The sequence below is a fragment of the Sciurus vulgaris genome (genome assembly GCF_902686455.1).
Source record: "Sciurus vulgaris genome assembly, chromosome: 13".
NCBI classification, from domain to species: domain Eukaryota; kingdom Metazoa; phylum Chordata; class Mammalia; order Rodentia; family Sciuridae; genus Sciurus; species Sciurus vulgaris.
The window spans coordinates 87,197,219-87,213,631 of NC_136474.1; positions in this window are offsets into that span (position 1 = coordinate 87,197,219).

A 16,413-nucleotide genomic window follows, 5' to 3' on the forward strand; every position below is an offset into this window, starting at 1 on the left:
TTCAGGGTTCATTCATGTGACAGTAAATGTCAAGATTTCCCCCATTTTAAACCCTCATGTGTCTGGTCTATCCATTTGCCTGTCAAAGGATGCACAAGGTTCTTCCCCTCTTGGTGATTGCGGATAATCCTGCTATGAACTTCAGCAAGCAAACATCCCTCGAGATCCTGCTTTCAGTTCTTCTGGTCGTATACCTACCTAGAAGCAGAATTGCTTGAGAAAGCTGCCTTTTGTAACAAGGTGTGAGATGAGGGTAGGGGATTTGCCAGTGCTTCATCTTAAGTCCAGGTGAGGGAGTAAGCTAGGACTCAGGCGCAGCCTCGGCCTCAAGGGGGAGCCAAAGACCTGTTGTGCATCATCAGAAGATCTAAGGAAAAGCCCTGCTGAGCTCCGTGGCACATCTCATTTAAATCTGTCCCTACCATAGCCAAGAGGTAGGCGATTCCAGTCTTTCCAGAGGGAGCAGTGTGGGGAAGAGGGAGGGGATGACAGAATGTGATCCTGAGTCACAGAGTCACATTACCTGAATTCCGACCTCATCCCTGCTACTTACCAACTGTGTGACCTTAAGAATGTTACTTAATTTTTGTTAAGTAATTATCTATGGATGATAATTGTTTTGAGTATTAAATCAGCAGATTCATCTAAGGATTTTTGAGTAAATACTAAGTGCTTAATAGATATTATTGTTATGACTTTCTTTCCTTTCACTAATGAAGAACTTGAATAGTGATATGGTTTGATGAAAATTGTGCAGTTGTCAATCAACAGAACAGGATTTATATTAATCTATTATGACTCTAATGAAGAAACCCTTTCAAGAATTCCATTGCTTGTTCTCTGTGTTTATAAATTATAAAGCTCCCTTTAAATCCAGATTACAGCATATGGATTTAATTACCTGGCATTTTATTTAGTAAATATTTATTGAGCAGTTATTTGTATCAGGTACTACATTAACTGTAGGGAACACTATTGTAGGCTAAGGAAGATGAGGAAACATTCATTAATAAGACGCAGGAAAGAAAAGTAAAACTCTTAAGAATCAATTCCAGACGCACGTGAGATTTAACGCAGTTAGCATAGCTTGTTACTGACAAAGCCTAAGAGTTTAGGTAGTTGCCATAAGAGCCGTTTTCCCTCGTATCTCAAAAACACATCTGTGTATTTTGATCTTGTTTCTGTTCCTACCTTCAACTCCACACTACTTCCGTGTTTAGAAGAAATTAATTTGCACAATCACTGCTTCTGGTTGCTCAGAGCATTGTCTCATGGTGAGAGGTGATAAGTGGGGAACAACGAGAAGGAAAACAGCTCTTTACTAAACTCTGCTCCCTTTTTAACCCTTGTAAGGCACAGCGCTGCTTAATTAACCAGCCAGCACCCACCATCCTAACTCAAGTGGCCCAGGGCCAATCCCGGGAGCCTCACTTTATTTGTATTTTCTTTACTAAGCAACAAGCTTGCCAGCTTGAAGTGTCTGTGTGATATGTAAATGATGCCCTGAACCGTTTTTTATATTCATTCCGCTTGGCACTAGGAAAGCAGTTTCAGGGCTGTCATCTCTGCTGAAAGATATCAAGCCTCAGATGTCAAGGAAGATTCTCAATTTAATTCAGAAAAGCTGGGTATTTGCTTCCTGGCTCTACTGATTTACATCAGTTTGTTTGATTTATCTGTGATGATGTAAAGGCTGTTGCTGCTGTTTTCACCTTTCGGAACCTGGGGTTAATTAGTCTCCAAGGACACAAGGATCTGAAGATGTTGTTCTGGTTGTTGCTGGAGCTGCAGAAGGAAGCTCAGTGCAGAGAGCACGAGGGAGCACAGTGTGGGGAGGGGACTTGGTGGGGACATGCCTGGAGAGGGGAGATGGGGAGGTTAATGGCTCCCTCTGCTTCTCAGACATAGAGAAAGAGCTCTGCTAGGAAGAACCCTGAACGGGAAAATGGTTTTCCTTGTGAGGAAGGAGACCCTGAATCTGGGTTAGCGCCCCCTGAAATTCCCTTGCATATGTGCTTCCTGGGCTGCCTGAGGCTAGTCCCACCCTGCAGGCCACATCCCCCAGGTGCTGACCAGCTCTTTGCAACTGTGGTGTCATGTAGTCTTTAGGAGAATGGGCGTGGGTTAGGCAGAGCTTCCCAAACTGTGTCTATTGTAGGAACAGTAGCAATGTCACCTCTCTCCAGACTCCACCAATGTGTAAGCAGGGTGTTGTGCAATGCAGTAGCTTTGGTTCCTTACTATTTTACCATGGTTTTTGTAGGCTTAGACTATCTCTCCAACCAGGTACAAACATTCACGAGAAGAGGGGTTGGTTTTAGTCTTCTCTTTCCCCAGGTGGGGACACATGCTAGGGTCCCACTGAACTACCAATTCTTGATACACCAGGCCTGGTGGGCTGTGACTTCTAGGCGTCTCCTTCACTCAGGGCTGCATTTGCCTTCTGCATCTGCCCCAGCATTGGGGAGATCAGCAAGGATGGTGCCTCAGCGGCCTCCTTGGGAGTTGCTCTGGGATGGTGGGGAGAGCCCTCCTTGGAACACACTGAGCTGTCCTTGCCTGGTGCATACATAACGTGGGGACACAGACTCTGTCTGGGAACTGATTCTGACTCTGACCTTCTCCTATGATGCACAGGGGATCTTGGATGGAGAAGAGAAAAGTGAATGTGTTATTAAGGACCCAAGACAGGTGTGTTTTCCTCTCTCTCTGAAAGGTCTGTGCTACCTGAGATGCCAGTTCCTGACCTTGCAAGTTCAGTCCTTGCTTACTTTGCTGGTGTGGAATCTTTTCTCAGAGTTCTTGGGCCAGAGTGATGGCCCAACACAGTCCAAATACACTACCTGTCATTTTGCCTTGGCAGGTGTTTTCTAGTGGTGGCTTCATACATGGACAAAATGGGGCAAGAAGTCTTAGGGCTAATATGCTCAAGCACTTATCTCCATCAGATATGAAAGATACTTCATCTCTACCACTTCATTACACAGGGACACTAGACACCACAATTACACATACACCCCTATCTCATCTCAGAAGACCCTTAGAATAAAAATGAGCAGGATTGGTGTTATTTTATAAAAATAATATCATTCAAAAATTTTGGAAATTGAATAATTTCTAAACAATTGTCCGTATTCTTTATAGCTGAGTGTGAGGGTCCCAGTGACACTGTTGAGAAACGTTGGGGAGGGAAACAACTATTTTCCTCCTTAGGGACGGAATTCAGGACACAGGTGTGTTACGTGGGTGTGGTGTTTTAAGTGTGCTGTTTTAAAGTGAGGAACAAAGACGGGGTGGGAGAACAGCTGACTTCAATCTCGATCACACAGATGCTCCAGAATGGCAGGTGATTGCTAAGCCCGGTGTGTCTGGACATGCACCAATGCAGCACTCCCACCAGGAAGACGGCAGCTGCGGGTGCATTTACGGGGCCGGTGCTGGTGAGGACGGCTGCCTCAGCTGCAAAGTTACCATGAAGCCAGTTTACAGAGAGAACTGCATGCGGCAGTCTGCTGCCCTTCCAGCTGACTCTGGTTTCTAAAAAGTCACCTGCAGAGCTGTGCGGAGATTGTGCTCCGGGGACTCAGGAGTTATTTCTTCTCTTCCTTGATGGTGGAGATTGTGTGACTGTCCAGTGGGTCCTCTGCTGGACAGCACTTGAAGCCAGCTATTGTGTGGGGTTGGTCACTAGGAATCATGGCCTGTGCACAGTGCTACCTCCAGGCACCACCGGAAACCAAGAAGCCCTGGACTTTCCTTATAGGGGATTATTTGGTTGGTTAACTGACTCATAGTCACAGGTACACATGTATAACTATGAGTTGTTCAACCACATGCACGCATATACACATATAGGTTTATTTAAGCTACATTAGTGCTTCTATACAATGATATATTATATTGTATATAATTCTCTCTATGATTCTCCAGTTAGACTGTGCCTACAGGTAATTATGGAGTCCAGAACTGGATTGGATGTTTTATCAGGTTTCTGATCAGTACCAATGTTTCCTTGCATTCCTTCATGGTGCTGTTGTTAGAGTCAGGTCCCAGATTTACCTTACAAACATTAGTGCTATATTACTGATTCATGCCAACTTCAGTTTTTTAATGACTCCTGGGTCATTAAAAAAATCATATGTAACTTTACTCTATACTTGGCTATCTCTGATAGAGGTAGATACTCTTCGTTTGGCAAACACCATTTAATATAGCACAGTGGCTATAAGAAGTTGAAGAGTACAACTGTAGTTGGCTTAGCCTGTGTCATTTTCTTAAGAAAGGGATGTCAACTGAAGCTGAAGAAACTCAGAGAATTTGTAGCAAGATGGCAGATGTGGTCCCAAGGAGCCCAGGTTGAAAGCAAGAGGTGACAGAAGAAAACAAGGCCACTCAGAGATCTCTGTCCCTGCCCAGGTTACCTTCGCCACTTCCTAGAGATTTTCTACATGAGACTGAATTTGTTCCTGAAACAACATTTTCACTTACCTGTTAAAGAAAAGGAAGGAGCCAAAAAGCTGTAGACTTTGTTGTAGATATTTTGGTTACAAAAAATGTACCTGTGTTGGGATTCTGGATGTTCACTGCCATTCTCTGAGGAGGACTGGGTCAGTGAATTGGGAGGACAGAGAAGAAATTCCTATAGCAGGTGTCTAAAACCAGCAGGACCCACAAATGAGCAAAGGGAATTTGGGAAGCTGAGAACAGCGGCAAAGGCTGGCTTCAGCCTGGCGGGGAGGAAGGTAGCAGCTGGTTTGGGGGACTGGCTACCTGCAGCCTCCAGGTTCCTTCCAGAGGGTGGCTGCTGGTCGCCAGCAGGTGGTCCTACGTGGAATGAAAGCCATTGTGGTTGATAGCAAACTTCAAGTGAAGCCAGGATCCAGATTTTGATGTGAGCTGTGTCAATGATCAGTTATTGGCAACGGATTCAATTTTTAAAAGAAGAGGAAAAAGAGAAGATGAGAGAAACTTTGGAGAAAAACAAAAGCACACCGCGGCCAAAGCGAACTTAGTTCTGAGCTCCACACTTCTGAGTCGGAGAGGCCTTGGTCAGGCGGAGTGGTAAGGGCTAGGGATGCAACGAATGACAGCAGAGGACTGGCTATTTGGACAATAATGCATAGGCAATGCAATTGGACGTCACTTCAACACAATTGTGCTTTGTACTTGCTGTTCGGATCTGGCCCAGATGGCCAAAGATTATGGTGAAATAAACTAAATAAGCCATGAAAGTCAATCATTTCTAACCATCCCCACTGCCGCTTAAACAAATGCTCAAGAGAAGACAAACACTGACCTGTGGAGCGGGGGTTAGTGACTGGTTGCTGGGTGTGAACGGCTTCATAGAACTCCCTTTCCAGATCATTTTTCTAGTAATACATAGAATGCTTTCCTATCAGGGTTCAACTTTATGTCGGTTCTGATGCCATTATTAATGAAATTATGTCTTCTTTAAGAATATCTGGTAATAACTTTAAAAAAAAAAAAACAAAAGATCTCCCTTGTCTCTTGCTTTCCTCTCTAACTCCGGCTAACCTGCACTTGAAGCAAGGAATTTGCACAGGACCAGTCGAGTACTTGATCAGTGGGAGGAATACTCAGAGGCCGAAATTCACTCTGCACAGAAGCCCATCCCCAGATTCACACACAAACTCCTCCAAGCGAAGCTGCCTTAAGTAATTAAAGGTAATGTGTATCAAGCATTAATTACAAAATCACTGTGCGCTTCCGCCTTGTGCACAATTATCAGACGAGCAGCACAAATATCATCAAGCCACAAGGCTGCCCTTGCATCAGGAGCTTCTACAATTTATTTTCAGACCTTCAGTTGTCTATTCATTATGCATGCCTCTCTATACATTCACCATATGCCTGGATGAATGGGTATGTGCTATAGCATGAAGGTCATGAAAGTGGGCTCATGAAAGTCAGAGATACCTGGACTTGCTCTTTCCTTAGAGCTATTTACTTACCCGCTACATTAGTACACACAGTATTTCAGAGGGCTTCAGCTCAGTTACTCACTGTAGTCTCATTGTCTAGAAACATATAACTATGTATAAGAGTTTCTTTTTTTTTTATCACAGGACATAAAGGATTATTCATGCTATAAATCAGAAGTTTGTAACGTTAGGATCTGAAATAAATCACACTGCAGGAAAGAAAGAGATTTAATTAAAAATAGAAAGAAAAAAAAAAAACTGTTATGATTCTTCCAGGCTTACATATTTTACTACCAGATGCTTTGGCACTATTTGTTCCAGGTGTTAGAAGAATAAGTAACATTTTGACAGCCTGAAATATATTGGTGAACCAGTAGACATTTGAAGTACCTCTCCATTGAAAGGATCCTGAGTGTGTAATCTCAGCTTTAAGTTGATAGATCTTCTGGTCTATATCTCACCTTTCAGGAATGGCTCACATTGAATTTTTAATAAATAATTGTGTTTGGTTTAACTGGAATGATTGTCTTCAAAAGAAGCTATCCTTTAAGCATCTAGAAAATGATATATCATAGCAGAAATGGAGGGAAATATGTACTATTTAAAATTAGAAAATAAAAATATTTGAGATTTTAAATGTCTCTTGGTTGACACATGACCTAAAGCTTACACTTAATTATTGTTAGGGATTTGTTGCAGGATTTGTTTGCACAGATCTCACATTTGCAGACTGTCTCTGCCTATAAGGACAAGCAAGTGAAGTTTAGGGTTTACTGATATATCACATCAGTGTCTCTCAAACTGTAGCATGCACCAGAAGGACCTGGAAGTCTTGTTTAAACACCACAGCTCTCTGGGATCTATACCCACAGTTTCTGATTCACTAGGTCTGAAGTGGGGCAGATGATTTCATTTCTAACAAGGTTCCTATTGATACCGATGCTGCCAGGCCAGAGACCACGCTCAGAAATCATGGCCTCCAGGAACAAGCCCCATCCTATTCAGGGCAAAATGTCTGTGGTTCATGCTGATACCATGGATGGTGCTCATAAGCAGATAACAAATGGGTAACACTGCAGAAAGCCAGCGAAATGCCTGAACACTTTTATTACATGGAATTTTTAATGGACCACCTTCAAGTAGGAAATCATCTGGATTTTCGTTACAAAAACAGTTCACAATGATCTCAGATGCTTCCATTAAAGCAGAATAGTGGTTCTACCTTATTAACAAAATTTATTGCTACATAGTTATTATTATTACCATGTTTTTTAGCATTCTTATGGATTTTGCTATATTTGATTTTTGCTCTCCATTTAACTTACATTTCACAGTGTCTGCTTTTCTCATTCAAACAGGAGGAGTGAATTTTTTTTGCAGAAATATCTAATATCATATATTTTTAGTATTGTCTTTTCTTTGCATCACAACCAATTCATTTAGGGAAAGATTTCTTTCCTGGTAGGAATATTCAAAATCATTGCATTCTCTCACTACGAAGTGATTTCTAGGAAAACTGAAGAGAAATGAGACATGACTATGATTCCTTTAATTAAAGTGAAAATATCTACACTGATCTAAGGTATTCACTACATTTTTGAGATAAAAAAGCAAGTCAAGAATAGTAATAATATAACAATATTTAAAGATGACTTACTAAGTTACAAGTATTGAAAAGATCTGGAAGAGGTGGCATATGGCATAATTTTTAAAATATGGATCTAAAAAAATGTCACTTGGCAAAATTCCTGCATATCTCTCTCCATTCTCCTGGGTTCAACCCCATCTTTAGCAGAGATTATTAGTCTAATATCTTACTCCTCTGCAAGAGTGTTCCAAGTAGTCTGAATCAATTTATTAGAAGAAGCATGCAAAATAAAACCAATTCATCACCCCTAGGAGATATTTTCTCCATGATTGGCAGGGACTGTCAGTTCTGTGCCAGGTATTATGTGAAGTCCTTTATAAATGTGACTTCAATTATTTCTTATAATAAACTTTCATATTGTGTGCAACTGTTACTTTGAAGCTTCTTTATGTCCCATAAGAATAAAATTGACATTTTTAGTCATTTACTGACAAAGAAAGGGAGAGTAGACATATGGATACTATATTTGCTGTCCCCTGGCTTAATCCCGTTTTCTTATTTTACAGATGAGAACATTGAAACTATTTTTTTTTTTTTGTAATTACAAAATTGGATGCTATGGTGGTATTGAAAAAACAAAACATAACTTAAATAGCTTTAAAAAAAAGTGGTAAAAATAAATCAGTGAGTTGAGCTGAATCTAGTTTCCATGTCTCCTGTTTTCTAAAACTGCAGTTTTCCTCTAATTGTTTCATCCAGCTTGTTTTGAGATGCATTTCGTCTTCATCACATACAGATAGTAATTAGTTCCTTCAAATTCAAGTTAGGCAATTCTTTAAATGGTCTCACAGGAGTAGAGAACTTGAGAGTAGAGACAAACTCAGTGACGGTTCCTTGTTGCCACACCATCCAAGACTGAAGGGCAGGGAAGGTTCAAGCTTTCTAACACAGAAAGCAAACCAGGTCCACCAACCTGCTCTCCAGGCAAATCCTGCAGACTTCTGTCCACTCCCTCCTCTACTTCCTCAGTCCTCAGCCTGGCTGACACCACCGCACAGGCTATGAAAAGCCTTAAGTTCAACAATGGAGAGGAAGATGATCGAAAGCCAGCCTGAGAGGTTCACACGAGGAAGGGGTGGTTCTTTTCAGTGATGGGGCTGTGACAGGCAGCACTCTAGAGATGATCTCCTGGGAATGCAACCCCTTGATTACCCCACAGTTGCAAAGCTGTGGAGGGAGGTCCCAGGTGGACCTACAATTACAGGCTCTTGACGGGCAGGTTTTCAGGAGGTAGACTCATGTGACCTGAAGAGCAGAGAATCATGTTCAGCTGAAGGAAGATGAGGAGAACCTGAGAGAGATGTGGCAGAAGAGGAGGACGGAGCAGCCCTGAAGGTAGGCAGGGCTGTCCTGCCATGCTGGTAGAGGAAGTGGGAGGTAGAGGGCCTGAGCCGAGATGTCCTGGCCTCCAGAAGCTGAGAACCATCCCAAGTGACAGCTAGTAATGACACAGATTTTGGTCCCACAGTCACAAGATTTATGAATTCAGTCAACAACCTGAATGAATTTGGAAGTGGATTCTTTCCAGAACTGCCCCCTCCCCCAATAAGAAACTGGTCATTTGACAACTACATTTAATGTCTTGCAAAAGGGGGAAAGAGAGAGCAGGTGATCTGACATGAACTTTTGATAAAACTAAACGAACTAAACTAAAATAAAATGTGAATTTCTTGAGTTGTTAAGCTGCTGCAATCCTTCAACATAAAAATGCACTATTGGAGAATGAGTATGTGATATGTCTGCGATAGGCCTGTTATGAAAAACTGAGCTTTCCTGTGATTCTGCACACCCTCAGTCCATCGCATTTTGTCAGTCTTCCAGGGCAAGAAGCATATTTTGTCTTCTTCATATCTCTAGTGTCTTAGTAATAGATTTGTATAGTAGGCACTAAGAATTTCATTTTCGCTAAGTATTATTTTTAGCACCCAATATATATCAAAATCTAAATCTCATAGCTTACCCTTTGTGGTATGCTTTACTACTATGCCCATTTTACAGAGAAGAAAAATGAAGCACATGAGCTAGTTACCTTCCCAATTCACATAGCTAGTAAGTGGCAGAGGTGAATTTTGAATCAGGCAGGCTACTTGCTAGCCCATGCTCATAATCCCTGTTATCTTGCTATTTGCTAAGCCAACGGATGGATACCTGTAAGCTCCAGGGATTCTTAGCATTTACAGATTTTGAAATTTCCTCCACCTGTTCCATGGTCACTTTACACGTGCCAGCAGTGACATGCCTCCAAATTTAAGCCTAAGAATCTGCCAAAGTAATTATTGAATCTTGTCATTGGGAAGATGCATCTTTGCAACATTAATTTCTGGATCATCTTAAGTCTACCGAATCTTCTCTTGAATCGATCTCTTGACCACAGCCCTATTGTATATGTGGCTCTTCCAAGTCTTAAAGGTGTTGGAATAGCAGTGAGAGTGAGCATGAGTTTGAGGTTGGAAAGCTGTCGGGTAATCCGTGAGGTGATGCCCTCCCTTCCAGTGTGTGGGGTGAGAGGTGAACTGTGCACTCAGTGTTGGCGTGGGGTGAATTAACTCACAGATACTTAGAAAATTGATGCAGCCTTCAACTGAATACAATGTGGGAAGTATATTTTCTTGACCTGGTGTTTTTCTTTCTGGTCTTAGAGCAGTTTCTCTGTCATTACTTCCTAAGAGGAAGTATTTATAAGGGTAGAAAACAGTACAAGAGTATCCTAGGAAGAGTTACTGATTGGTGTTATTCCAAGGCATTAGATAGGACCACTAGGAATTAAATGAAAGAAAAAAAAAAAAAAAAAAGGAAGAAATTCTGTGGGAGGAACAAATGTGAATAAAAAAAAAAAAAATAAATCATGAGTAGAGAACCTTCCCTTTGACCCACCTGGGGAAACGATTGAGTTAAGGAGAGAGCGAGAGAGATCTCCGGGTCCCCAGCAGTCAAGGAATGTGCACGCCTGAGACGAGGGCCACAGGGCCTCTGGGACGGTACGTCTCAGCTGGGGTCTCGGGAGGCTTGCACCCTGAGAGAGCCGTGAGTGGGGTGCAGGGTCTTCCCCCTGCATGCACACGTGGGCAATGGCGGATAAAGGGTGCCGCAGTGCTCTGCGCAGGCACCCGCCCTATCAGCGACAAGCTCACAGCAAGCTCTGCCTCCCGTCTCATCAGCCCGCATCAGCACACTGCCCTGGACTGGCAGGCTGTTTCCTTCCATCATGGCAGGATGGAGACTCAAAGTCAGAAATCAAGTAGAGTTACAGACGATAAAGGAAATGGTGTTTTATACTTCATTCTCTCATATGGATTTATGCTTTCCCATTTTTAGGCTTTGGAATCAAGGTGTTCACCAATGTGTATTCGTCTCTACACCCAAGAAGAAGGGTCTCCTGTAAAATGAATGGTGTCAAAATGCATATTACTGAACATAGCATTCAAAAACTACAATGCTGCATAGAACTAAGGCACTGCTGACGTCATTTCCTGAAGTTCTGGCCACGTGATCCCCTCCTCCAGACATTCCTGCCATGCTTGCTGATAGTTCATTTCCTTCCAGGGAATTTGTGTTTTACTCCTATCAATCTGAATTGTTGTTGCTTTCAGTTTTCTTCCTGGTACTGGGATTGAACCCACAGATGTTTTACTACTGAACTACATCCCAGCCCTTTTGTTTTTACTTCTTATTTTGAGACACGGTCTTGGCAAGTTACCAAGGAGCTTGCTAAATTGCTGAGGCTGGCCAGCGACTTGCAATCCTCCTGCCTCCGACTTCCCATTCACTGTGATCACAGGTGTTGGCCACCATGTCTAGATTTCTTTCTATTGCTTTTACCAAGTGGCCTTGGCAATAAGTTATTATTTAAAAATATACTCGTTTGGTTTCTCTTTTCTGTTCACACTCTATAAAGAGCATTATACTAATATCCCCCCAAGTAATCTGTTTATTTGTTTAAAAGCATAAATGATAAGTTTTATATGGTGAAATACGTGTAACAAAAAATCTGCAATTTTAACCATTTTAAGTGCACAGATCAGCAACACATTGTTTTGCAATCATACCATCAGTCCTCTTCAGAGTGTTTTAATCTCCCTGAACTGTAACTCTAGATCTATGCAACAACTCACCATTTCCTCCTCGAGTTTCTTGCATCTGTCATCTTAATGTCAATGAGCCTGACAAGCTAGGTGCATCACATAAGTAGAATCACACAGTGTTGTTCTGAGAGCGGCTCGTTTCACCTAGCATAATGTCCTTAAGGTCCGTCCATGTCATAGATCTGGGCTCACCATCAGGTGCACACACCTTACACATGCTGGGAGTCCCAGGAGAGAAAGAAGATTATAAGGAAGAATACATGAAGAAAGAATGGCCAAAACCTTCTCCAATTCAAAATCAAAATGTGAGTCTACACCTCCAAGAGGCTCACCAAAAGTTTGTAGGATAAATGCAAAGATCCAAATCAGCATTGTCTCTGGCTCTTTTCGGTACAAAATCCATGGATATTTGTCACTGCCTGCAGTGACAACTTGCATGGGTCTTATGGGTGGTGGAGTGGAAATTGAGGCACTTCTATCTTTCTCTTTGGTGCACTGCTTTCTTGCTTGTTTCTTTATAGAGGATAGAGGAAATGAGACTTACTTGCTTTGAGAGGAGAGAGAGAGAGACTTTGCTTATCAGAGAGAAAGAAATTTTGCTTAAGAGAGACCTTGAGAGAAGGACAGGCTTTGCTTAGAGCTTAGAGGAAGAGACTTGCTACGCTTTAAAGTCCTGCATCCTGTGAACTAAGGGTGTGTCTACCTAAGGTGCCCTAGTGATGCGTCTCAGTTCTCAGTTCTGCGATCTGCCTTCCTCCGCTTCCCCTACTCGCTGCTGCCAGGCGTGTGTCTAGCTGCTTCCAGCGAGAGTCTTCTACTGCTTTTCTGCTAATGGCTGCTGTGTCTCTGTCTCGCTCTGCCTACGCTTATATCACCTCCAGGAGGCGGAGAGCAGGGCCACGCCTCTTACGCAAAGATTAGGCAAGACGCTCCGAGCAGGCAATTAGTGCTCGAGAACACATGCGCATACATTGTGTGGGTGGACGAGAAAATCACCTGAGTGTGCTTATGTCAATTAACCTCCTCACTGCCGATGTGATCAGGCGCCCTCCCGGCGCTGCCAACATGGCCCAGCCCCCAACGAGCATTCGCTGTGTCAAAAGCAAAAGTGTCAAAAACAAAAGAAAAAGAGGGGATATGGAAAGCAGCAAAAGAAAAAGACAGGATCACATCCAAGGGGATCTGCATAGAATCTTGAGCTGATTCCTCATCAGAAGACCTGGGACTAGAGGACAGGTTGAGGTGGGTGGGGTGGTGCTGTCCTAATTAAAAGGTGGGCAGAAAACTACTGCTAACCAAAACTTCTGTATCTCGCAAACCACTTTTCAAGAATGATGGAGATATTCAACACTTTTCATATATCAATTGATCGATTATATTTCTTCTTCTGTGAAGTGTCTGTTCAGTTCCTTAGCCACTCCTTGGTTTATACCCAAAGGACTTAAAACCAGTATACTACAGTGACACAGCCACATCAGTGTTCATAGCAGATCAACTCACAATAGCTAAACTATGGAACCAACCTAGGTGCCCATCAACAGATGAATGGATAAAAAAATGTAAGATTATATCTACCTGTCTGTCTATCTATCTATCTATCTATCTATCTATCTATCTATCTATATCACATTTATATATATCACATTTATATATAATATTCCATAGTGTATGCCACTACATACACTATATAGAATAGACTTACTTTATTACTTCATGCACATATATTACTTCATGATCAAAGTGATCCTACAATATGTACAATCAGAAAAATGAGAAATTATACTCCATTTATGTATGATTTATCAGAATGCATACATGCATCCTATGGTCATGTATCACTAATTAGAACAAATAAAAAAATTAATAAAAAAGAGAATGAAGGAGAAATTAAGACATTTCCAGACAACAAAAGCTGAGGAGGATTTTTGCAAGAAAACTTGCCTAATAGAAAAATGTCAAGGATGTTTTTCAAGCTGAAAATAAACAAACAAGACAATAAATAAAAGCCATACAAAGAAAGACCACTGATCAAGGTAACTATATAAGTAATTATAAAAGATAATGTTACTATATTCTTGGTTTATAACTCCTGTTTATGTTTCCAATGTATTATAAAAGAGGAATACACAAAGCAATAATTATAAATTTATATAAATGGAATTGCAATATGTAAAAATATAATTTGTGACAATAACTGTATAAGATGGGGGCATGTGACTGCAAAGGGACAGATATATTTGGTTATTGAAACTTAGTCTACATTTAAATTTATTTTTAATAGATGTATGTTAATTGTAATTCCCCAGGAAGTCACTAAGAAAGTAGCTAAATATATATATTAAAAAATAAATGAGAAGGGAATGCAAATGGCACACTAGGAAGTATCCACTGCAAAATCTGGTAGGAGCTGAGGAACAAAGGTTTAAGATATGCAGGAAACAGCAAAGCACAGAAATAAGTCAGTTATCAGAGGTCATATTACTTATCAGAGGTTATATAAGATGATAAATAATTTATCAGATGTAATATTGATTATAATTGCAAAAATATTTCCCTATATGCAAGTTTTATCTCATCTTGGATATTTTTTCTAATGTGAAATAAAATTTCCCTTAATAGGAAATGAGGAAACATTTGAAGATTTCTTTAAAGGTGCCATTGAAGAGAACTGAAATTTGCTTTCTCCATGCTACACAAGAAATTGAATGAGAATTGCAAATACATAAATCCAAACTCATAGCTCAATGTGTCACCTTATCTCAAAACTCATATTTTCTGTGTATTCCCTTTCTGCATTTAATAATTCTTGAATCTATGTGGTCTTACCATGTCCATGAACATGGATTTCTTTTATCTCCATAGGAATGCAGTTCTTCATAATAGTTAGGACTCAGGAATCCGGAGAATTTTCTTTCAAATTCTAGCTACTATACCTACTATATATTTTGAACATTAGACAACTTAACCTCCATTAACCTTAATTTTCCATCTCTAAAATAGCAATAATAATACTTGTCTCAAGTGTCAAGAGTGATGTCAATCATAAAATATAAAGTATATAACAGTAGTGCATAATAAACAGTTTGTATTACTATTGCTAATATAAAATTAAATATTTCTTTGGCTAAGGGATTATTTATATTAATAATCTATATTAGCTCTTGTGTAGTGTCTGGGATATTTCGGATGGGTTAAATCATCTATTTTAATTTTTCTCATCATCTCTGGGTAGATGGAACTCTTACCTTTATCTCTAGCTTTGTCTGGTTGATTTCTTCAAAACAAATATCCTGTTTGACCTTAAATTTCAACATTTTCTTTCCCATTCTCTTCATCTAGTTTTCTCAAAAATAAAATTTATTCTCCATCCCTGTTTTTCCTTTACACTCAACATCAAGCCCTCATCAGATTCTGTGTTTCGTTTGAAAGTCTTACACCAGAATTCAACCCCTTTCCCTGTCTTAACCACAGTGTTTCTACAGCAGCACCCGAACTGTGGACCAGAAGAAGAGGCAGAAGGGGATGTAGAGCTTTCTATACTGACATCACTGTGCTGCCGAAATTTACCTTGGGACCTACAAAGAAAATACCACATTGGGTCAGCTCAGGGCGGCCACCCCAGTCGGTGCTGGCAGCCCAGTCTGCCATTTAAGCATAGATCACAACTGAAGGGATGCCTGCCTGGCTTGCCTCTGTCGCCGCCTGTGTCCTATCTCTTTGCTCCCTTCTTCCTTCTTCCCCTCCTTCCCATGAGCCTGAATCGCTCTTCCTTTACTCTGCTTCTGCATGGTCTTCCATAACATTGCTTAAATGTTCAGAAGTCCAAATGGCCTCAGTATCCTGTGTCTGGTTCAAGGGCCTCTACTTAATAGTTAAACTGCTTCTTTTACACTTACTTCTTTGAATAAAAAATTTCCTTAAACTTAGGTTAAATAAGTGGAGAAGGGAACAGTAGATGGGCAAACTCCCCAGCTGACATTTCTTTTCTTTGCTCTGTGGTAGGATATGACACATGTATGAGAAGTAACCATTGCCAAAGGAAACTAATGAGTGTATTAATATTTATAAGGTGATCATTAAAGCATTAACACTAATTTGAATGATAATGCTGTGGGCAGACTTGCCACTGTATTCATTTCCATGCACCAACTGGATCCCTATAAAAAACATTACCTACACTAACTCCTTCAACTGAACAGTGTGAGCAGGCATTTTCCCAATCATTATGGGGACATGGTCTTGAATTGATGGCACTGTGGGAAGACGGTCTTGCTTTTATATATTACCATTGTTTGCTTAATACCCAGGACATAAAAATGAAAATTAGAGAAATATACACTGCACTTTGACTATAACAAGCTTGTTGGAAATCCTCATCTTAGAAAATGTTTCAAATAATGAAGAAAAGTGAGGCTTTGATGATATAAGGCAATTCATTTTAGAAATACATGACAGAAGTGTTAAAATAACTTGAAGTGTTATTTAATTATTGGTAGACTGAAATTATGTATTACAATAATAGCTGTTGCATGTAGCATCGTTATTTTAAATTACTGGTGGTATAAACACATTTTTATGAGCACATAAAAAAAGTGAATTCCTTGTACCAGGGGTTATTAAAACTATACTATCCTATACTTTTACATTTTTGAACTGCATTGGGAAGCGATTGTGTATATTTATTCCAAATAATATTTCTTTTTTGTTATATTTGATTATAAACTCTTGGACAGTTATTTTG